Source organism: Papaver somniferum, chromosome 11, assembly GCF_003573695.1.
Source record: "Papaver somniferum cultivar HN1 chromosome 11, ASM357369v1, whole genome shotgun sequence".
NCBI lineage: Eukaryota > Viridiplantae > Streptophyta > Magnoliopsida > Ranunculales > Papaveraceae > Papaver > Papaver somniferum.
The window spans coordinates 133,118,026-133,142,720 of NC_039368.1; the positions used below are offsets into that span (position 1 = coordinate 133,118,026).

A 24,695-nucleotide genomic window follows, 5' to 3' on the forward strand; every position below is an offset into this window, starting at 1 on the left:
AAGAGTGGTGTAATTACTAACCTCTGTTATAATGTGGTAGTAAGAATAGAAGATTCAGAAAAGAGTTTTAAATAGGACTTTAGACTGGGTTGATTTCTTCTCTTGGGTTTACCTTTTTCATTTTGATTGCTTTTTCTTGTCTTTAATGGCTCTATAATTTTTTGCAGGCTTCCCTGGTGTTGCTATGGAGTTAATCCGGTATTGGATATCTGTGTTCGGCTTATGCATTATGTTTTCGACTATATTGTCAATCCAGGCAGTATCGCTTAAAAGATATTCGGTCCATTCGGCAGTATTGCAGTATACACTAATTTCAGCTATGAGTATCAATCAGTATGATATTCATTGTCATCCCCTGTATCAGTATACACCCATGAGAAACTCAACGAGTTCACCGATTCCTAGCCTAGTCAAACTTCGAAGAATTCAAATTTGTTACTTTCCGCCTAATACGCCTAATACACTCTGTGAGTTTAGAAACCCTCTTAACTATCCTAAAAATATGCAATTTATAGCTTGCAGAAAATATCCTTGTCAATATTTTGTTTTTCATGACCCTTTCTTAAGGAAACAAGATATTTGGGGAATTAAATTTTATTCTCTAAACTTTTTATAATAAGTCTGTGTCCTTGCACTAATCTTCATCTCAAAGAAAAAACAAACCCTAAACAATATCGTCTGCTATCTGGAGAAATGGAAAACGCTAATGTCAATGTTGGTGAGATAACTGAAGGACTGAGAGTGACTAATATCATAAGAGAGAGATCTGCTATTGGTTATGCTAGAAATATTAATCAGGCGGATGATGCTTGGTCTAATAGTCTTATTGGCAAGCTTAATACTACATATGACGAAGTTGAAGTCTCAGATATCAAAGATGAATTGAACCTGTTGTGGAAGAATTATAGGAAAAGATAAACCAGGGTTGTAGGAAAATATCTTTTTTTCAAATTTAATTCTCAGAAAGATATGAAGGATGTGCTCAAAAAATCTCCTTGGAACATTCAAAGAAGTTTGTCGGCTCTGCAGGAATACACAACTGATAAAGCTTATAATGATTACGTCTTCGATAAGCAAGAATGGACCGTACAATTCAAAGGACTCCAGTTAGAGAATCATCATGTAGCTGTTGTGAATGAAGCAATTGAAGATCTTGGAAGGAAGATTTCGACTCATCCTAAAAACTGTAGGCCGAGATCTGGAAATAGGATCACAGTACGTGTAGAGATGGAGCTGTCAAAACCCTTGAAGAGAGGAGAATGGTAGAATACAAATGCTGGAGCACCAGTTTGGATAAGATATCACTGGTTTAAGCAACCTCATAGACTTTGTGATACTTGTTATATAGTGGATCATGATGACGCGACATATGAAGAAATTGGAGAGATTTTGAAGGAAAGGGCAATGACTGAAGAGGAATATGAGGAGCACTGTCGAGCTAAGAATCAATAAATACAATCCGATGCAGAGAATGTTGGAGAAAATCAAGAGAATGATTATATCCATGATGGTGAGAATGCTGAAGGTACAACTGAAGTTGTAGGGGAGCGCACTTCTAAGAGAGCTAGGAATCAATCTGCACAAACAAATGGTTCGAATCCTTCAATTCAAGGACCCATTTTGGCTGCTCATGGTGGGGATTTAAATGACAATGTGATCATAAATACTCATGCTTACTTTATGGTTGGAGTTGAAAGGATTGCAAACAACATTAATGCTGCAGACACAAATACAAATGCCATGCAAAATCAAGGAAGCCATGCAATTACGGTAGAAAAATTCTCTTCTCCCTACGTCTACTATAATCCTTGCTCTATTTTCTTATTCTTAAAAATTATTTTTTCGATAGTGTTTATTATTTGCATATTGAGACCCAGAATAAACCTCAAATTTCTTCTAGAACTTACAGCAGCCATATTACTTTTGATAAAGATTTTGGAAATTTTAAACTGCTAGATGATATGAGGATTTTAGCATGGAACTGTCAAGGTTTTTTTAAAAAAGTCACTAGAAATCATTTGCATGATCTTATATTTAGGTACAATCCTGATGTTATTTTCATTAGTGAGACTAAAATAGGCCTAGAAAAAGTGACCAAACTAGTTAAACCTTATAAATTTCCAAACCAAAAACTCATTTCTTCTGTAGGAAAAGCAGGTGGTACAATATTGTTATGGAAAGATGGTTTTCAATTTAAAGTTGTGAATGCAGACACTTGGATATTTAATTGTCTAGTTACAGATGATCCTTCAAAGCCTGAGTGGTTATTAACATGCATGTATGGCTCTCCCTATCCGCACAATAAAGAGAAGTAATGGGGGTATATCAGAGACTTAAGTTACCAAGTAAATCAACCGTGGGTTGTGATGGGTGACTTGAATCTGACTTTTGAACATGACTCAAGAGCTGTAGTTCTTCATATTTCTTCTTCAAATACTTCTTTCACTTCTTCATCCAGAGATTCTCCTTATGTCAACATGATATTTGAAGCTGGTCTTGAGGATATGGGTTACATAGGCAGATCTTTCACTTGGTCGAGTAATATTCATGGTACTGGGATTCATCGTTCAAGGTTGGACAGGGCTTTATCGAATGAAGAGTGGGTTCTTTTTTTTCCAGATGCAAAACTTATGCATTTACCGCAGTTGGGGTCTGACCATTGCCCTATATTGCTTGATACTTCTTATTCAGATGGTGATAAGAAAAGGAATTGGAAGTACTTCCAATGTTATGAACGTGATGAAACTTTGAAAGTTGAAATTGCTGCTGCTTGGGATCAACCAGTGCCAGGTTCACATTCTTTTCAACTATCCAAAAAGCTAATCTTTGCTAGACAGTTCATTTCAAAGTGGAACAAGGAAAAGTTTGGGAATATCCACAGCAACATACATCTGCTTTATGATCAATTAGAACAACTACAACAAAATATTCATCATAATCAAAACAATGACCAAGTGCTTGAAGTTGAGAAGCAGATAGAACATTGGCAGCACATACAAAATAAATTTTGGTAACAGAAGTCAAGGGACCAATATTATATGGAAACGGATAGAAATACAAAATTTCACCACACAAATGCTAATCGAAGAAGGTCAAGGGATCACGTTTCTGCTTTAAAAGATAGTACTGGTAATTGGTGCACTGCAAGAATGGAGCTGGAAAACTTGTTGGTTACACATTACAGTGACATACATACAACATCAAATCCAGAAAGAAATGAAGATATATTAAGCTGCATTCCACAGTCAATATCAGAAGAAGATAATCAAATGCTCATTAGCATTCCTACTGCAGAAGAGATTCTAAAAACTTTGAGAAGTATGAATCCTTGGAAAGCCTCTGGGCCAGATGGTTTTCCACCTGGTTTTTTTCAATCTCATTGGGATATAGTTGGTCACAATATGATCCAGAGTGTGCAACTATTCTTTCAAACAGGTTTTTTCTTAAGAAATTAAATGAGACTAATATCTCTTTGATTCCTAAGACAAAAAACAAGCAATTTCCATCTGACTTGAGGCCAGTTGCTTTGTGTAATACTTCATACAAATTCATCTCCAAAATACTTGCTACAAGAATGAAGACGATTATGAATAAGATTATCTCTCCACTACAAGCAGCTTATGTACCAGGCAGGCATATTTCTGATAACATCCAATTAGCACAAGAGATTATTCACACAATGCAAAGGAAAAAAGAAGATAAACATACTCTTGCTCTTAAGCTGGATATGTCAAAGGTCTTTGATAGGGTTGAATGGCCTTTTTTGATGGATATTATGGAAAAAATGGGCTTATGTGAAGTTTTTTGCAAACTAATCATGCAATGTATTGGGACAACTAAAATCTCAGTATTGCTAAATGGAGTACCATGTAATTACTATACACCTTCAAGGGGGATTAGACAGGGGGATCCATTATCCCCATATCTTTTCATCATCCTTATGGAAGCCTTTTCAAGACAGTTATTAGAAGCAGAACACAAGGGTCAAATAGAAGGAATAAAAATTGCTGCAGGAGCCCCTGTCATCTCCCACTTACTATTTGCAGATGATTGTTTACTCTTCACTACAGCTGACTTGCATAATATCAACAATTTGCTTCAGATTATTGATAGTTTTGGTGCTGCCTCTGGACAACTGGTGAATTTCAATAAATCAAGTGTTTACTTCAGTGCTAAAGTTCCTAATAGATTCTGCAGACTGTTATCTAGAAGGCTGAAAGTGCAAAGAATGAATCCCAATGAAAAGTACCTTGGTATTCCACTTATCATGAAAAAGAAGAAAACTGAATATTTTTCTTACTTGGTTGAAAAATTTAAAGGAAGACTATCTACATGGAATGGTAAGACAATGACACAATGTGGAAAATCTTTAATAATTAAAACTGTGAAAAATACAATACCAGCCTACTCAATGAGTTGTTTACAAATTCCAGTTGATACTATCAATCAAATGGAGGCTCTTCAAAGGGATTTCTGGTGGGGACTTACTGAAAAGAGAGGCACTTACATCACCTCTTGGAAATCTTTAGGCGGGCATAAAAATGTTGGTGGACAAGGTTTTAGAGATCTAAGAGTCTTAAATCAAGCATTACTTGTCAAGGCTGTTTGGAGGTTATGCACTAATTCTGAAGAACCATGGGCTAAAGCAATTCAAGCTAAGTACTTCCCAGCAACTAGTCTACTACATGCTAGTCCAAAAAAATGAACGTTCTTGGTCATGGAGAGGGTTGCAACATAATATTTCCTTCTTAAAAGCAAACAGCTGGTGGAGAGTAGGAATGGGAAATAAGATAAAAATCTGGTTGGATGTTTGGATAATAGGATTGGATAATCCACCAAGTCCAAGAGCAGATATAAATGATAGTGAAGATTATATATGGGTTATGGAGCTTTTAAACTCAAATGGTACAGAATGGAACTTACACTTACTTCAACACCTCTTTGATCAGCAAATAGTAGATTTAATATTACAAATGAGGATTTCTCCAATGCTGGATGACAAGCTGATGTGGAAACTTACACGACATGGGGGTTTCACCTTGAAGTCTGCATATAACAAGTTGTATGAGGAAAGCTTGGGGGATGTTCAGGTCTCAACTGATATTCAAGGTTCTACTGCCAAATGGAAAGATTTATGGGAAGTGAATACTTGGCCAAGGGTCAAACATTTCTTTTGGAAATGTTTGTCAGATATCCTTCCCACTAGAGAGAGACTTGCAAGAACCCGTGGTTATATTAACCAACAATGCCCTTTGTGCAATCAGTTTGATGAAAGCACAATGCACATTTTATTCTTATGCCCTTATCCAAGGGATGTCTGGATGGAAGTCCCAGGTGGAAGTGTTTTTCTACAGGGGCCTCATACGTCTATTCTTGAAATCTTTCAGGGATGGATCCAACAAGATAAGCAGAATAATTCAGAAGACAGTTGGATTAACCTGGTTATGGTGGTTGCCTGGAGTATATGGAATGACAGATGTGAGACTGTCTTCCAAAGCAAAAAACCTGAACCAAGAGATACTGCTAGAAAATCTATTAGCTTTGCAAGTTGTATTGACAGATTGCATAAAATTACTGCCCATAACCAGCAGTTATCTTATAACAATCTTCAGTCTAATGCAGTTTGGTCTCCACCCAAGTTGCCATTCTTAAATGTCAATTGTGATGGTTCTTTTGACTCTAACACAGGACTAACTAGAACTTCTTGTATTTTGCTTGATTTTGCAGGTACTTGGAGAGGACACGCAACAAAATGCTATGCATGAATAAGAGATGCTGAGCAAGCTGAATGCCTGGTGCTTCTCGATGCTGTCAGATGGAGTAAAGAGATGCAGCTTACAGATGTGATATTCGAAACTGATCTAAAGAATATTGCAGATTACATTAACAAAGCATCACCAGTTATAGCATGGGAAAATGAAGGTATTTTGATTGATGTTTTAGTAGTTTTAAAGTCTTTTCATGGCTGGGAATGCAAGTACATTCCTAGAATTTGTAATAAAGCAGCGGATAAGCTTGCCAAGTTTAGTAGAAGGTCTAGAGTAAGTCAGGTCTGGTCAGTTAATCCTCCTAGTATTACAGAGGAACAATTATTGTTGGATAACCTAAACTCCTTATCTTAATAAAATTCCATTTGTTTGCGGCAAAAAAAAAGTGGAAACCATAAAATAGATGAATGGGTGCAACCCTTTTGGGCTTGGGACGGAACTGGCACGCCCACCCATTTCAGACATTGCAATGCTGGTGGTAGTGAGTGACTAGTTAATGAACCTAGCTCACAGTTGAGTGGACTGGGAGAGGTATTAATAGAGTGACCAGCAGAGGTAAAGTTCCCTTCCCTTTCTCTTAATTTTTTTTTTTTGATAAATAACTCAACTTCATTGATAGTAGAATTAGGTTACATAGGGTTTCAATACATTAAGATTTAAGAAACATAATGAATAATCATATCATAATAATACAACACCAACAATTCTAACAAGAGAAGAGGAAGAAAATTGGTAAGATACTAGAAACAAGTATGAATGGAGAACTTATTGAATCGGCAGAGAAATGGTTTTCGGATTATGAATCCACCATTTTTGATAGTTTTCTTCTTCTTGAGAAAGAGATACTCCATAAAAGGAGTGATTTGCTTTTGTTCTTGAATTTTCAGATGAAGTTTCCGGTAACCGGAGGTCGCCGGAGATGTACTTGAAACCTTGTAAACCCAACATAAAACGACCATTGAAGCCGAGATAGGATGCTCCAAGAGCACAAAAACAACCGCCATGAAGACGAAGATAACTTGCCGCCGGCAAGGATGGATGATACCCAAAACTAAATCTAAAAGAAAACATCTAAATCCTACCTAAAACAAAGAAAAACTAACAACAAAACGGAAGGGAAAAGAGGGTATTGCTCAGATCTATCCCTAGAGGAGTAGATCTGTGCAGTGAGAGGTCGCCGGAGAAGGAGGAGCTTGGTGCCGGAAATCGAGGTGCCGGAAATCGTCTGTCCCTTTCTCTTAATCAAAGTGTATATATATTCAGTTTATTACTTAAAATATGATTCAGAAAAAGGAAGAAAAAATTGGAAAGATGGGTTATATTTACTAAATAGAGTAAAAAAAGCTTTTTCATTGACAATGGCTTTCTATCTTTGTAGTTATCTTTGTTTTTACTGGACTGCTGGCCGTTGTGGTGGTCAGGAAATGCACATGTCAAGTTCTTCTAAAGACCTTTTTATGCATTTTTTCTTTAAAGGAAAACCTATTAAGAGGCAAATTTATTCATAAAAAGAAAAAAAGAAATAGAAAAGGAGAGGGCATAAGTTGAACTCCAAAAAAAAACTGAAATGTCTGAGTCTAAGCCCAGGGGTTAAACTGAGGAGGACCTAATGCCAATATCAAGGATGGATGGGGTAACAAACATGATGCCCCAATTTTCGAGTCGAACATCATCCCAATATGAGTCACCAAAAACTGTTGCGGATTTCGGACTTACTTACATCTTTGTGCAATACCATTAATAGATTTATGTCCAAGTTAGTACTTGATAATAGAAAAGCCGTTTCTTATAAGATAATTTCTCTTTGCCAATCCTCTTTTATCCAATCCGCGCATGAGTGTGTCGTGCACACTGCTTTCATCAAGTAAACCAAATGTGCACTGAGAAGATTTTACACAAAATTGGTTAAAAAGATCAAAACCAACAATTTTTGAGTGAAAAAACATTTAGATTTTGATAATATTTAAATGGACAAAAATGTAAAAATAACCAGGATATATCCAGTTTCATGCAGTTCATTTTCAAATATTTTTTCTTATTTTTAATTTACACAGGATGCATCCAGTTTAATCCTCGCTATTTTTTAAGTTTAAGCTAGGATGAATCCAATTTCATCCTTACTGTTTTTCTTTTTTGTCCATTTCACCCATACTAATTTTTACTCGTCCATTTGATCCGTGTTTTAAAAAAATTTGGATTTCCAAAGATTTTAAGCCACTTGGAAGATTTTAGTTCGTATGGTGAAATTCTGGGACACAGTAGCAAATTATTGCTCGTGATGCAAGGGAACTGGGAAAGGACCATCCGCGCGGGAGGGTATATATGCAGTTTTCACCCGTCAGTACGTAGAAGCCAATACGTGGGTGAAGTATGTTTTATTTGTATGGATTTTAGTACACCCCTAATCACAAATTCAAAGGTCATTGGGTGGTAACATTTTTTAATGCCTATATATGCTTTTCTTACTTGGCAAAACTAGACAAGAACGATGCATGGAAATTTGTTAGTTTGTATCTTCTTTTGTTTTATACAAATTGGCATAAATAGTGTGCCCAAGATAAGGTGGGAAAAAAAAGTTTATACGTATAGCAGTCAAGAAAGAAAAACAAAATAAAATGCACCACATATCACGTACCCTGCTTTCATCAAGTAAACCATGTGCACATGAAGCAAAATCGGTGACATGTGTGATGCATAGCGATTGGTTTAGTCAAACTGATAGATTTTCGGTCACTCGGAAGATCTTTGGTCACATAGAAATTTTTGAAACATAGTAGCAAGTTAGATGTCGCGATGCAAGCAAGTGGACTAAGAAAAGGATCAATCATGTAGGAGCATATGCAGCTAGCACCCATAAGTAGAAGCCATAGACCGGAGGAATGGATGAAAACCCTTCTGCTTTGGCACCGAATTGCAACAGTGCTAATAGTGGTTCTAATTTGTTTGGGATACCACAACACAGTTGAAATATGTTTTGTCTTGTATGTATTCCAGTACACCCCCAAGGATTTTGATACCCCCATATCCATGGCTCTAACTCAACGGCCATTGGCCCAGTTACCAAGGAAGTGTGCGTAAAGTTGCATGTACTGACATTTATGTGTAACAACAAGAGACGATTGCAGAGTTACAGAAGAATATATAGTACACTTACGCTAGTCCAGAAGGGATCATTAATTACATTTTTAAATGACATATTAGTTGCGTGGTTACGATATTACAAGTAATTTCTCTCATATAACATGAAAAAAGCTGGGCCCACCATTTAACGTCAAAAAAACGTTATTCTTATACATAATTTATTAGGTGTGTCATTTAATGAGAAACTATTAAACCACGGAATAAAAGTCTGACACATATATCAGGCTTTTATAAGCCCACCACTAGTTTTCTATTGGGCTCACAGTAGAGGCTAACCACGTTTATATCAGTTTGAAAATGGTTAGCCACCGGATAACTTGTGGCAGTGCTATAATGGTCTTACAACTTTTTTTTCCTGGTCGGCTGGAGATGAATCCCATCCCACCTCGTCCTTATCACCCGATCCGATAATCTCTTTCATTTGGCTTTCACTTTTCCAAGTTTTCTTTTATCCGAGACATTGAAAACCCTAGACGTTTCTCTGCAGAAAAATCCTTCCACCAACCATGATCTTACCAAAGCCTCGTAAAAGTCTTGAGTTCGAATGGAGAAACAGGGATTCTTCTCATCCTCATCAGGTAATGTTCTCTCAGAAAAACCTAAATTTTCCCAGTTTCAAAACTATTTATCTTTTTATCCTTCACTGCACCAGAAATTTCTTTATATCATTCGATCAAGAAGAGCATAGAAAAACCTATCCATCTGCTAAATCCCCGTAAACCATATCGATAACCCTCTATCCCCGAATCTCTCTCCCAATCTCTGCTCAAACAAAGAAGAAGTAGATTATGTTGATGAAGAGGGAGAAATGGTGAAGGCCTCGTTTTTCATTCTTCTGCTTAGGGTTACGCTCTTCTTTCAAATTTGCTTACAATCGTTGAAGAGTTCTGAAACATCTCTTTTTTACTTCGTTTCTTAGGGTTTTCAACAACAAAAGATGATGACTACAAGTATGGAGATGGAGATTTTGTGAAATAATAAGATGGTAAGAACAACTATTAGTCCTCTATTTAGGTTTTGAACTCTGAAAACTGAATTTTGATTTTGAGGTTCTAGACTTGTTATCTCAATTGAATTTTGACAATCTAAGTCAATTTAATTTCAACAAAATTAAAGGTATTGGGTTTGTTATATATGTGTACAGAAGTTATGGTGACAATTTCCTAACAAGTTATGCCGGAACCTGTAACCTGTTTTGCAATGCCTTAGCGATTCGAAGAGATAGTAACGATTGTGAGCTTTTCTGGCAAGGTAATTGCTGATAAATTTTGTTGCTCCTTGATTTAATTTAGTATTTTATGGATCATATAGGCATCAAGGTTCTAGTGTGTAATTTTATTTTATTGTATTATATAATATATATATACGCAACAGAGCTGACTGCTTATGAGTAATTGCAATTCAAAGAACTTGTAAATGGAAGATAAAGAGGAATGCTAATATTCACCACTATTAGTTCTGTTAGATATATGTATTCTCTGAGTTTTTCATTTAAATTGTGATGTTCTGGTACAGGGCCAATAAGAACCTCATGCTTGAGGTGGACTTTGAGCCATTCAGCGCTTTGTTTTCTTCCATCTCACTTTCCAATTCTATTGGTAATGGTGTGGATCATGTCCTTTGGTTTCTATGTGGCGACTAATTTCAGGATAGTTTTTATTCTAGTTTCAATTTTAAATTCCGCGATAAGTCAATTTAAGTCGTGCAAAATTTTAAATTTTGTTCACATGTTTAATTGTAGGCGATGCGATGGTGATGGAGCTTAAATGGAGGCTAAATTTGTTAAACACTTACCTGTGCATTGATGGAAACTAATTTATAAATGATCTACATAATAGGTTTGCTACCTCCTCCTTACAGTTGGATTTTGGAGGCATTTTAAGGAATCTTCCAAGGCTTTAAGAGTTCTTGAAAGACCCATCTTTTGTTGCCATATGCTCCTCACATCCTCTTATTCTTACGAGAACATATCCTCAATTTAATTAGTTTGAATATAAACTGCTTGTTGTTGTGGAAGGTAAATTTTATTAAGTTGCTGACAATGTCTATGCTTTATGCTTGAGCAGGACTCGATGATGTTTTTGTAAAGACTGTGATTGGGGTACTTGGAGAGCTCCAAATTGGATGAAATGCCCAGCGGCGGTGTCTTTTGGTTCTGGAGGAGAACTTGTTTCATATAAAAATAGTCAGTCAGCTACCAATCCACCTACTGGAGGTTCCGAGGTATGGTACGACTTATTTGTTGCTTTGTTCTGCTTCTTTTGGAATATATTGTTTACTTTTTTCCTTCTCCTGGTTTACATACATAAATGAGTTATCGACTTCAGTTGGGTTAGCGATTCCACTGAATTTGAAGCTGCAATTCAAGATGGAAAAATGATTTTATTTTTTTCTTCTTTGGTATTATTTGGAGGTTTGACTTTGCAGCGAAGGCATTGCAATTGACTATGCTTGCCTCGATTTAGTTTTGAATATAGTTGGTTTGAAACTTCGAATTATTATATTAACTAGATATAGTGGTTATGTAAAGTAGCGGCTCTAGTTATAATTCTACTAGGAAAACTACACATAAGTTATGACTCATTGAGGAAGAGTATAAGTTTGTTCGTAGTTGGATTGTTTCCACTTCTTCATTGTCTCTCTTAAAAAATGTGTCTTCCTTTTTTGGTTATATGCCTTTGCTAGCTGCTGTAACATTTTATAGCTTTGATGTTTGTTGAAAGTGTTCAGAGTGTTTTTAAACTAACTTGGCATCTTCTTACACAGGATACAGGGATTATTCAACATTCCCTTAACGTATTGATTTTTGAGTAACTGAGGGGAGCTGTTGCAAGTGTTTTTGTTGATTTTACTACGCCACCCAGCAATGCCGAATATAACTGCCTCATTAATGTTATACTGGATCCAAGTGGATGTTATACGATGCAATACTTTGGAGATGTGTCACTAGGTCATATGATTATGAGGCATAAAACTTCTGTAATCCTATAGGAGAGACTACATTAAATGTAGATTAAGTGGCAGTCATAGTAGATTGATTTGTTCAGTGTGATTTTGAGTTGGAAATGCAGGATGAATTTATCCTTTTTTGGTTGTAATGTAAAACTTCATCTTTTAAATGCAATGTATACCAGATTTCAGATTCTATTTCCGATTCAGCTTATTCAATTCCAAATTTAGCATTGTCTGATTCACTTTAAAATACGAATTCAGCAAAAAAAATTAAAATTAAAATAAATAAATAAATAAATAATAATAATAATCAGGAATATCCATTAATTTATTTATATTGATATTAAATGACAAGAAGACACTGTTACTCTAAATAACAAACCATTTTTCTTATTCTTAATTACAAACTTTATTTGTCATTCTTAATGACAAACCATATCCGTGATTTTATACAATAGTTTTTATTTGTTATTTATAAAGAGTTACACCAAATAAATAACGGTTCGAATGACAGATGAAAATTGTGATAAACGATGCTTTATAACAATTTTCATTCGTCATTTATAGCCCCTTCTGGACTAGTGTCAACATGGTACACTTTGGTTGTTGTCAATACCCAATCCATACTTCTTCGTTCACTAGAAAATAGAGTAGTACAATACTATCGATGAGTTGATTATGATTATGAAGATCAACAAACTTAGTAGAATTTGTTGCAATTCTAGTGAGCTCCATTTCTGCTTTTGACATTGGACACTCGTTGGAGGAAGAGTGATCAACACAAGATGAGACAATCTTCCTACCTCGGGATTTAGAACAATCAACTAAGGGGTAATCCTTTGAGGTATTCCCGAGACAGATGACATAGTTGCAAGCTTTAGGAGGCATCTTGATATGCGTAAGAGATTCTATCCTCAGACTCAGGTTTCTACAAACACATACTTGTAAGGTCTGAAATGTGGAACATGACTCATAAAAGAAAAAAGATACCCTGGTAATTCTAACGTAAGCATGCTGATCGATTCAATAGATGTGCTAATGATCATAATGACGTCGTGTCAGATGTGCGGTTTTACGATTTTAATCCTAGGCTAAAAACCACCATCCACAATAGGTTTTATGAGGAGTTTGTTCCAGAAATGAACTTTGGTTTGTATTAAGGGTGCACACGGTACGGTTCGGCTCGGTTCTTGTCGAGGCCGAATACCTGTACCTCCCTAGCCTCGGTTCCAAAATTTTGGACCGGTACCTGTATCTTGTACCTCGGTTCCGATACCATCCGATACACGTACCGTACCAGGTATGGTTCCGGTACGCGTAGGTACTTTTCTAAAAAAATATTAGAGGAAGCAATCATAATTACTGCAAGGTTGCTTTTGGATGGTTTGAAAAGCCTTGGACAAGTTCATCCCGTAGTGGGGAATCAAGGAAAAACCATAACCAGAAATGTAGTGCGTCATCCCTTCCCTAGTAATTTTTCTTTCCACGAATGTGGTTTTTGATATTTACTCGTTATTTACTAATTGTGATTATGTTCTCTTGCTTCATTGTTGGAAGCAGTCCTGCTACTTCAACATGTTGAAACTTACAATTATGATTTGAATAAGAAGGTCGGTCTACTAGAGACCAGTATCTGATTTTAGTTCAGACCTAGCTTTTCAATGTAGAGAACGTCATATTATTTTTTAATTAGGAAATTCTGTGTGTTATAAACCACATATCTTTACAGGGTAGATAACTACAATAACATTGTCCTTGTCACATCTTAGCGATTTGATATATGTTTAACTAAAATGATTTTCTGCAGGAGAAGATGCGCTCTGGATTTGCAGAATGACATGGAGCTATATGTAATGGAATGAGAATGTCGATTGTCACTACACCAAAACCAGGATTTTCTCACAGTGCAACTTGTCACAGTTTATTTTTCAGTCGCTGGTACGCCTGTGATAATTCTTGCAACAGTTATAACTGTAACAAATTTTGTATTCGTGATAATAAATAAAAATATTAAAAAAAATTTACTAGTCACAACAATATTTGTTAATAATTATCCAAACAATCACAATTATAATTTAAAATTATAATTCCACCCAAAACTTTCACCACATCTAAAGCAACCCCAAATCAACCACTCTTAGGATTTTGATTGTCACAACTTTCCCAACATTTATACAAACTAACAATTTAATTTAATTTCTAAAAATGAAAATCTATTTTTATTTTTATTTTTATTTTTCTTAATATTAGAAAACTGAATTCAAGACCAAGTCAACAATTCGTGACCTAGTAGGAAGTTTGACTTGGACAAATTCTAACCCTTTTCTCTTGATTTAGTCGACACAACACAAGAGAAAAATCTCCTTCTCCCTTCTTCTTCGTGGGTGCTGCCATTAACCCTCTCTAAGAGTGTAAAAATTTCTAAGTGAGGTTAGCCGTTTCACCAAAACTGAATCTGAGTTTCAATTTTAGCTAGGTTATATATTCTGTTAATTATGTACATCGATTTGACCTAAATCGATGAAGAAGATGGTTCAGAGTTGATGGATTTTGCTGATGATAAATTGATTTTTCTGTGGGAACGTTGAAGATGGTTCAGAGTTGATTTTGCTGATGATAATTTCGTTGGTCATCTTTTTCTTGACGAGTTAAGTGATTGAGTTATCTATATCTTCAGAATCGTTTGATAATTTAGTTATATGAAATTGGGTGAAAGATTAGGGTGAAATTATAGGGTATTTTGAATGTTTAGATTGATTACAGAACTGATTTTTTGATGTGGGTTCTTTTAGTTTAGATTGATTACAGTATGAGATGCATAAATAGATAAATTGTTTTTGGAGATGAAGTTTGCTATAATCTGTTCTTCAATCAATTGCATGTTTAGTAGAACTACGTTGATGTCCATATAGATTTATTATGTTGAAAGTTATTTGTCCAAGAAGTTTATAGATGTGGATGCAATGATGAATAATATTTAGCTTACTGATCTTTAATAAAAACATCACCTTGGACTATTGAAACAAAACTGATGTTATTACTGTAATATATGCAATTATATGCATACACAGAGCTGCAGTAGTCGAGGGTAACACTGAATATTGAATGGTTCCCTAGCTAGTTGTCTTATTTGATGAGTGCTTGCTACCCATTTATGTTATTTCCTGTAAGATGACTCAGTGGTATGTTAAATGTTGATACATGGCTTATCCTGCATTACAACTGTGTTAATTACGATGGCCTGTAAGATTCAGGTTAGTGAAGCAGACTAAAATTTCGATCTTTGTGATGGTGTTGTGGTTACTGAGGCATATGTCGGAGCTGATGTGCTTTGTTGGTTTCAAGATCAATGACTCGGTTGTGCTGTAGGTAGAGGACGGAGGACATGATGTTGGTGGAGATTGTTAGATTTAGCGGTGGTGGATGAGCTTCTTGGAATTATTCCATTAGGACGGACTATTGCTCTGTTAAATCAGGTGAGTTAGTTCGTTTTGACTGTCTAACTCTGAATAAGTACATCTCTAGTTGTTTCTGGTGACTACTTAGGCCTTTGTATTTTTATATCAGGTTGTTTTCCTATGAAACTCCAGTCTTCCCTAAATGATTGGATTGGAAATTGCACTTTTAAAAGTTGTTATACCTCCAGGCGGTACTGTAGTGATCAACAGTTTCGATGCCATACTATTAATTTATCTCACATTTTTTATTTTTTTCATTACTAATTATTATTATTTTTCTTTTGTTAACATCATTTACTGACTAGGTATTGATTTGGACCTGGGTATTTTAGCAGGGGTAGTTAAGTGGGTTTTAGTGGCTTATGGAAGGAAGTGTAGACGGTTTGCAATGACAACAAACCAACTAGAATTAGGTTGTTTAGACATGATATTGTAGATAAGCTTTGTATTCACTAGCTAGATCGAACGACACCTCAAGTGACCCCAATTAGATGAATAAGGTGCTTTGAGTTTTCAGTCAAGTATAGATAGCTAGAGAGAGGACAAAGAAAGATAAGATAAGAAAGAGGAAGAGTAGAATTGTTAGAGGAAGAAGAAAAAGTAAGGGCAGGTTAGGATCGGGATTTCCTTAAGGTAATAATTGACTTTCTTTCATCGATCAGATTTATCTCTTTTTACTTATTAATATTTGAGTAATGATTAGTTTTTATTTGAGGAAATTTTTACTATTAGGCCAGTTAGATAAGCTAATCGGTTCTTGTTGATGGAACAATGGAAACTAAGTAATTTTCTTTATTTTGGGAAAGAAATATGTATGAGAATTAATGAATTAGGATAATTTTCGATTTCCATACTTAACTAGAATTTCGACCATCTTACGTTCCTATTAGCTTTATGTTTACCTTGTAGAGTTTATTGCTCGCGCCAGTTATACCAAAGGTATCATTTGTCGAAAACCATTGTGCAGCCAGAAAGTTATAGTCAAATTGGTTGGTGTAGAATATTTTGAGAATCTTGTAAGTTGACTGGACTCTTGTTTTATCTTTAGCTTAGCTTCTCTATGATTTCGACAACTTCAAACTACCAAGCAGATCAAAGAGCTTAAGGTTTGCGTAGCAAAATTAAGGTGGGGACTTATGAGATTTTATTGCAATCATAGTTGTGCATTTCTTATTGTTTGGGTAATTTATTTATGGAAATCATTCATATCTGTTAGTCGATGTTTGAACTTAAAACTCTTTGAAATGTTCCTGTCCAATTATTTCTCTCCATTGATTGGAAAGGAGTAAGTATATTTATTGATGCTTGTTATGTGTGAGAATGGAATTCCCAATTGTTTGAGCGTATGTATTGGTATTTCCTCGATATTACGGGATCCAGTGATCCCGATATATAACCTTGTTATGCTATGGGGACTTCACCATGTTTTCTGGTATGGAATAGTGCCGAGGCCTGGCCTTTGCTGGTAGTATTTATTAATTTTATTAATAGAAGAAGTCGCAATATATACATGTTTGCCCAATGTTTAAATTTCTGTCAGTAAGCTTATTTTTCGGCACAAAGTTATCGTTGTTATAAATGTTTTAAAAATCAATTCTGGTGATTGCTTCTGGACTTTATGAGTATCCACTGGGCACGCTTGCTCACTTTAAATTCCCTTTCAGTTCCAGGTGATATTTCCATAGTTGGAGAAGCAGGCGAGGGCGAGTATTACATGTTGGTTGACTGAAGTTTCTTGGTAACCTGCAAGTTGGGATATTTTTTTGAAAGCTGTACGCCTTTATTTCTTTTTTTTTAGCGGTTTAGCATTTCGATGATGAGGTCTTTATTCTATTTCCCATTTTTAAACTGCTTATCTGACATTCACTATGCTGAGGTCTTTATTATATTTCCCATTCTAAATATTCATGGATGCACTAATAGCTTATGCATTTTTGATCTGCAAACCTTTATAGGGACAAGAAGTGGCAGCATCTGGCTGCAAGGGAAGCCATAAATGGATCATTTCAGAACTGTGAGTGCAGCTGCCACAGGTGTCATTGCCCATTCAAGAAAGGTACTCTCGGTGACAGGGTTATCCTATTCTTGACAGACTATGTTTGCACCTGGACCATTGCCGGTGGGTCATCAACTTAGAGTTAGGTTACAATATAGCTTTAATAAAACTACTTAGACAATGCACAATTGAAAGTACTTACGTGATCAAAACTTAGACTTAAGTTTGGACTTATTCTGACTGTTTTGTGCGGGGATTTCTTAGCTTTCCTGGATATTTGACTTTTTAAACAAAATTTCCAGTCTTTGTGTTCTCAAATACCTAACTTGTAGTGCAATGGTAGCACATCTGACCTCCCGTCAGGAGATGTGTGTTCGAATCACGCCAAGTTCATTCAATATTGTCTATCATTGCTAGCCTATTTCATATCTTTTGAAACATCAAGATATGAAATTTTTGTGTACATTTCCTCTAAATTTTGTTTGGTGTATGTCAACCGCCTTGTCTATGTACAGAAACTACATAAACTTCTATAATAAATTTCAGCTTTTTGTTGTCTGCAGTTTTGGTGTTCTGCAAGATGATTTCTCAAGTGACTAGTCTATGTATGAGTTTTCAACTTTTTGTGTATTGCTCTGTAGTATCTTGCAGTTGGAAATGTTTTGTTTCCTTTGTTTGTCAAGTGTATTGATGTCTGCAAATCTTTTGCACTATTTCTACAGCACTGTTTAGGCAATGTCTTTGGTTGTGAAGTTTACTGCAGTCTCATCTATACTTGTAACTCTTGTAAGCCTGGCCTTGGCTTGGCTCATTTTCTCTTTAGTACAACCTCTGAAATGAAAGAGATAAAAAAGGAAATGAAAGAGAAGAAATGATATGATAAGAGTGTAACAAAGATTAGATGGTGATAGGACATGAAGAACAATTTGAGAAACAAAAAGACATTATATTTCTTAGTAATTATAAGATTGCAAGTATTTTTAGAACTTACTATCAAAATAAGCTGCACATCAGCACTAAGTTCACAAAACAAAAAACTATACCAAAAAGTAACTTGCTCCACAAAGTTACACATGTAACGAAAGCTGCACTAAGTTCTCAAAACAACCAAGAACTAAAACCAAAAGTGATTTTCTCCACACCGTTACGCATGTAACTTAAACTGCTCAAAAAGATACCATCACCCACAACATATTCATTCATCCACAAATTCCAGCCGTTTTAAAGGCCATACTAACCATCCAGATATACCTAAAAAGTCCTTCAAATTCATGTAATCATCCCCCTGCGGTGCATCATATACAACACAAGTCTCATCCAAGATGGTTCAAATCTGCACTCTCCTCTCGTCTGCTGCAAGGGGATCTCCATGAAACATTCTTCCCTCCAGTACCTGCATAATGTAACGCTTACTAATAAACAACATAAGTACATAACAAGCCTTAATATGAATGTATGGCTCTCAATTAGAACTTTACACATACTTGGATAAGCAAAATGGAATGCAGATTTGAACTCAATAGTTTGTATGTACAAACAAAAGGCTAAAAGAAAAACTGAAAGCAGCATTAAGGGTTGTAATTTGTGGCGATTAGTCAAATCATTAACCATTTCAATGCTAAGGGATCTAACAGTGTTTCTATGATTATTATACCAAAATAAAAATTGAAGTCTGAATAAACAGCAAAACCTAACAAGAAAAAAAAAACAAACCCAATACTTGAAAAATATTGTATAAACAAAAATTGAAGGAAGATTTGAACTCAGTCAAGATTGCCCCAATACTTGTAATCCCTAAAATTTGTAATAGCAAAATCTAAAAAGAAAAGAACCCTAATCGTTTGAATACCTTTTAACTAATCTGTATGAACACCTTTAGGAGTGAAAGACAAATACAATTGATGATTTATAAGTGAGATCTGCAACAACAGGTGAAGCTGAGATGGTGTGGTTTGATCAGGAGATTCAACACCTATTATATAGAGATTTTGATGGAAAATTGGGAGGAATAATTGGTGGGAAACTGAAATCATAGGATTCAAAAGATTTTGAAATCCTTTCAGTGACATTGACAGAATTGGGAGGGAGAATGGAGCGGGAATGAAGAAGGAAGGGAAGAAAACGAATGGTGAAAAAAATGAGTTTCTTCGATTTTGTTTTAGATGTAGGTTTTCTCTATCAGTACTTGCACGTTTGACACGTTTGTTTCCACGCATGATTAAGTCATAGTCAACTAAATCCTGTAGCTAAAAACGTTTTAGCACAATTTTCTTTTCTTTATATTTTTTTTTAAATTTTGGAAAAAAAAAGAGAATATATATAAAATTTTCTTAAAAAATCAATTTTCGGAAAATATCTTCCTTTAAAAAATATATATAAAAAAATATTATTATTATTATTAAGGAAGTATAATTTAAAGCAAACAAAATAATAATAATTATAATAAGATTAAAAATATATATTATTATTATAAGATTAAAAAAAATAAAATAATAATTTCTTAAAAAATTACCATGTTGGCCGAGTCTAGCGACAATCCGCGCTCCCACGCTTTTTTGAATATTTACACAAGAATATCAGCTGGTTTCAAACCATTTTCAGTATCCGACAACAAACCCAAAGATACTTCCTTCCTCGCAGTCACACTAGCTTTATAACATATATCCGCTAAGACGTCTCTAACCATATCATGCCTGAATTTGGGACACACATCCTTAACGCAGTGTACCGCATGATCTCCAAAGATATCCATGGTATACGATTACAACTGGGACACTGACTTTCTTTGGCAACGAATGGGATGACTAGATGATACATGAGCACAAAATTGATGTTTAAGTCTGATATACTTCGTCTGCAGTTCATCCGAACGAGAAACTCAAGTCTAACTGTAGTAATATTTTAACCTGTGATGTTTAAGTCTAATATACTTCGTCTTCAGTTCATCCTAACGAGAAATTCATGTCTAACTGTAGTAATCTTTTAACCCGTGATGTTTAAGTTTGATATATTTCGTCTCCAGTTCATCTGAACGAGAAACTCAAGTCTAACTGTAGTAATCTTTTAACTTGTGATGTTTAAGTCTAATATACTTCGTCTTCAGTTCATCCTAACGAGAAACTCATGTCTAACTGCAGTAATCTTTTAACCCGTGATGTTTAAGTTTGATATATTTCGTCTCCAGTTCATCCGAACGAGAAACTCAAGTCTAATTGTAGTAATCTTTTAACCTGTGATGTTTAAGTCTAATATACTTCGTCTTCAGTTCATCCTAACGAGAAACTCATGTCTAACTGTAGTAATCTTTTAACCCGTGATGTTTAAGTTTGATATATTTCGTCTCCAGTTCATCCGAACGAGAAACTCAAGTCTAACTGTAGTAATCTTTTAACCTGTGATGTTTAAGTATAATATACTTTGTCTTCAGTTCATCCTAATGAGAAACTCATGTCTAACTGTAGTAATCTTTTAACCTGTGATGTTTAAGTCGGATATATTTCGTCTGAAGTTCATCCGAACGAGAAACTCATGTCTAACTGTAGTAATCTTTTAACCCGTGATGTTTAAGTTTAATATATTTCGTCTTCGGTTCATCCGAACGAGAAACTTAGGTCTAACTTTAGTAATCTTTTAACCCGTGATGTTTAAGTCTGATATATTTCGTCTGCAGTTCATCCGAACGAGAAACTCAATTCTAACTGTAGTAATCTTTTAACCTGTGATGTTTAAGTCTAATATACTTCGTCTTCAGTTCATCCTAACGAGAAACTCATGTCTAACTGTAGCAATCTTTTAACCCGTGATGTTTAAGTTGATATATTTCATCTCCAGTTCATCCGAACGAGAAACTCAAGTCTAACTGTAGTAATATTTTAACTCGTGATGTTTAAGTCTAATATACTTCGTCTTCAGTTCATCCTAACGAGAAACTCATGTCTAACTGTAGTAATCTTTTAACCCGTGATCTTTAAGTTGATATATTTCATCTCCAGTTCATCCGAACGAGAAACTCAAGTCTAACTGTAGTAATATTTTAACTCGTGATGTTTAAGTCTAATATACTTCGTCTTCAGTTCATCCTAACGAGAAACTCATGTCTAACTGTAGTAATCTTTTAACCCGTGATGTTTAAGTTTGATATATTTCGTCTCCAGTTCATCCGAACGAGAAACTCAAGTCTAACTGTAGTAATCTTTTAACCTGTGATGTTTAAGTATGATATACTTCGTCTTCAGTTCATCCTAACGAGAAACTCATGTCTAACTGTAGTAATCTTTTAACCCGTGATGTTTAAGTTTGATATATTTCGTCTCCAGTTCATCCGAACGAGAAACTCAAGTCTAACTGTAGTAATCTTTTAATCCGTGATGTTTAAGTCTTTATACTTCGTCTTCAGTTCATCCTAATGAGAAACTCATGTCTAACGGTAGTAATATTTTAACCCGTGATGTTTAAGTCTGATATATTTCGTCTCCAGTTCATCCGAACGAGAAACTAAGGTCTAACTATAGTAATATTTAACCCGTGATGTTTAAGTCGGATATATTTCGTCTGCAGTTCATCCGAACGAGAAACTCAAGTATAACTGTAGTAATCTTTTAACATGTGATGTTTAAGTCTAATATACTTCGTCTTCAGTTCATCCGAACGAGAAACTTAGGTATAATTGTAGTAATCTTTTAACCTGTGATGTTTAAGTCTGATACATTTCTTCTGAAGTTCATCCGAACGAGAAACTTAGGTCTTACTGTAGTAATCTTCTAACCCGTGATATTTAAGTCTGATATATTTCGTCTCCAGTTCATCTGAACGAGAAACTTAGGTCTAACTGTAGTAATCTTGTAACCCGTGATGTTTAAGTCTGATATATTTCGTCTGCAGTTCATCCGAACAAGAAACTCAAGTCTAACTGTAGTAATCTTTTAACCCGTGATGTTTAAGTCTAATATACTTCGTCTTCAGTTCATTGAAACGAGAAACTCAAGTCTAATTGTAGTAATCTTTTAACCCGTGATGTTTAAGTCTAATATACTTCGTCTTCAGTTCATCCTAACGAGAAACTCATGTATAACTATAGTAATCTTTTAACCTGTGATGTTTAAGTCTAATATACTTCGTCTTCAATTCATCCGAACGAGAAACTTAGGTCTAACTGTAGTAATCTTTTAACCTGTGGTGTCTAAGTATGATATATTTTTTCTTCAGTTCATCCGAATGAGAAACTTAGGTCTAACTGTAGTAATCTTTTAACCAGTGATGTTTAAGTCTGATATAATTCGTCTGCAGTTCATTCGAACGAGAAACTTAGGTCTAACTGTAGTAATCTTTTAACCCGTGATATTTAAGTCTGATATATTTCGTCTGCAGTTCATCCGAACGAGAAACTTAGGTTTAACTGTAGTAATCTTTTAACCTGTGATGTTTAAATCTAATATATTACGTATGTAGTTCATCCGAACGAGAAACTCAGGTCAAAAAAACACGTAATTCTAGAAAGAACACACATGCTTCTTACACACTCCCCCTCAGTCCGTATGAGAGCATCAACAAAATGTCAATCGTCCATGTTTTTTGATGGACAAATCTCAGCCGTTAAACCTTTCCTTCACTTTTCACTCTGTTATCCCTCTTCTTTATCCTCTTCTCTTTCTTCTTTTTCTCTTATCGCTAACTCCTTTCACTTTCTCAGATCCAAATCCTATCGTCACTCTCAAAACCTGTAACGAAGAAGAAAAAAAACCCTCTCGTCTTTGTCAATTCCTCAAACTAAAAACCCAAATCTTTCTCAAATCCTCTCTAAAAAAAACCTTATCTTCGTCTCCAACCTAATTTCTTCATTATTCACAGACCTAAGTTCTCTGAACCCTAGCTCCCATTTGCTCAAAAATGTAAGTTATTTCTTACATATCTATACGCTTTGGTTCAAGTTTAGTTTTTTTATTAGTTGATGTTTGAGTATTTGTGATTATATCCTTGTTTCATTCGATCTGTTGTCTAAGAATTAGGGTTCTTAATTTTTTTTTCAAAGTTTTTAATTAGGTTTGTTATGCTATTTCAATTAGGGGTTTGAGAATTAGATTGTTGATATTCAGTTATTCAAAAATTTGGGTCTGTTTCTAATATCATTAGGAGGGAAAAAAATCTTGCATATGTTGTTGATATTCAGTTATTCATAGTTCTGAGTATTTAAGAATTAAGTAGAGTTAACGATTGAAAGTGCAATACAGGAGTTCTTAGCATGAATTTTGCCTTGCTTATGTGATGTTTGCTATTTTTTATAAAATTCTTTTTTCTGATGAGTACAAACTGATACAGGGGAAGGTACATTGAAGGGTCTATCCAGGAGGACAACCTCGTGAATGAAGAAGTCGGGTATGCCATGGAGTACATGGAAAAACCACGTGATGCCAATCACCAAGCCAGTTGGGAGGCCTCTGTTGGAGAAGATTCAGAGTATACTGATATCAGTCATGTGTGTGAAAGAATGTTGTAACAACTACTGTCCTTAGAAGCATTTTAATATCGTAGCTGATTAACCTCATAATACCTTGTTGATGGAAGTTTAACTCATTTGTTGTATATGAGTAAATGTGAAAACTCAACTTGAGCAGCTCGCCTTCTACCAAAGATGGCTGTTGATCCTCAAGCTGGGATGAAGTCATCCTCGAGTGAACCTCCCGAAGTGTTGACATATTTTCCCCTTGGGCCAAGGGTCAAGAGGTTAAATGTTCTACCTAGAGTAGCACAAGAAATGGCATGGCACCATCCATCACCTAAATGAATATGATGTGGCTGATTTCTCTTTCTGAGATCCTTAAGTTACATGCTTAACTGTATTTGTGGAGCAAATATCTTATGGTTTAGTTCTTGCTTGTGTTAGCTACATGTGTGACAGTGCATGTATTTTTCTGAAGCAAATGCATTTTGGCATAGTTGTTCCGTGCGGCTTTTTTTCTTTCTGAAAGACAGTGTTTTTGCTCTTATTTTAATTAAAGAATGTAGTTTCTTTATTGTTATTGTCTTTGTTGATCACACCCTTTTTAACTCCGCCATTGCAAATGCAATTCCGGTCCCAAGTCCGGATAAAGGAAGAGGGAAAAAGGTGTGCTATTTTTTGCAGGCACATGGTTGATTCAAAACATCTCCGGGGTAAGCTTGATTTGCACTCGATTTATATATATCTTTAGCAGAGTAATTGTATTTACTAATCCCTTACTTTTTCTTTTAAAAGTAGGATTAACCAACCCCATACTACTCATTCTTGGGCGTCCCTCAAAGTCGGTGCTGCGTTGTATAGCCAACTCATGGAAATTAAATCCTAACCTGACGTGATCGTTGACATTCCATGTTTTCGATCCTTCTCTCACTTATAAGTGGCGT

General features: G+C 35.3%; 1 long non-coding RNA gene across 3 annotated transcripts; it reads left to right on the forward strand.

Moving 5' to 3' along the window:
• Window positions 1–9,286: 9,286 nt before the first annotated feature.
• LOC113320222 lies at window positions 9,287–12,053 on the forward strand. 3 transcript variants are annotated; one of them, XR_003345969.1, is made up of 7 exons: window positions 9,287–9,487; window positions 9,829–9,894; window positions 10,054–10,160; window positions 10,425–10,507; window positions 10,651–10,747; window positions 10,976–11,132; window positions 11,676–12,053. It is a non-coding gene; the product is annotated as an uncharacterized LOC113320222 (long non-coding RNA). The 3 variants fall into 3 exon arrangements; XR_003345968.1 differs by having other exon boundaries at window positions 10,425–10,747; XR_003345971.1 differs by lacking the exon at window positions 10,425–10,507.
• The last annotated feature ends 12,642 nt before the right edge of the window (window positions 12,054–24,695 follow it).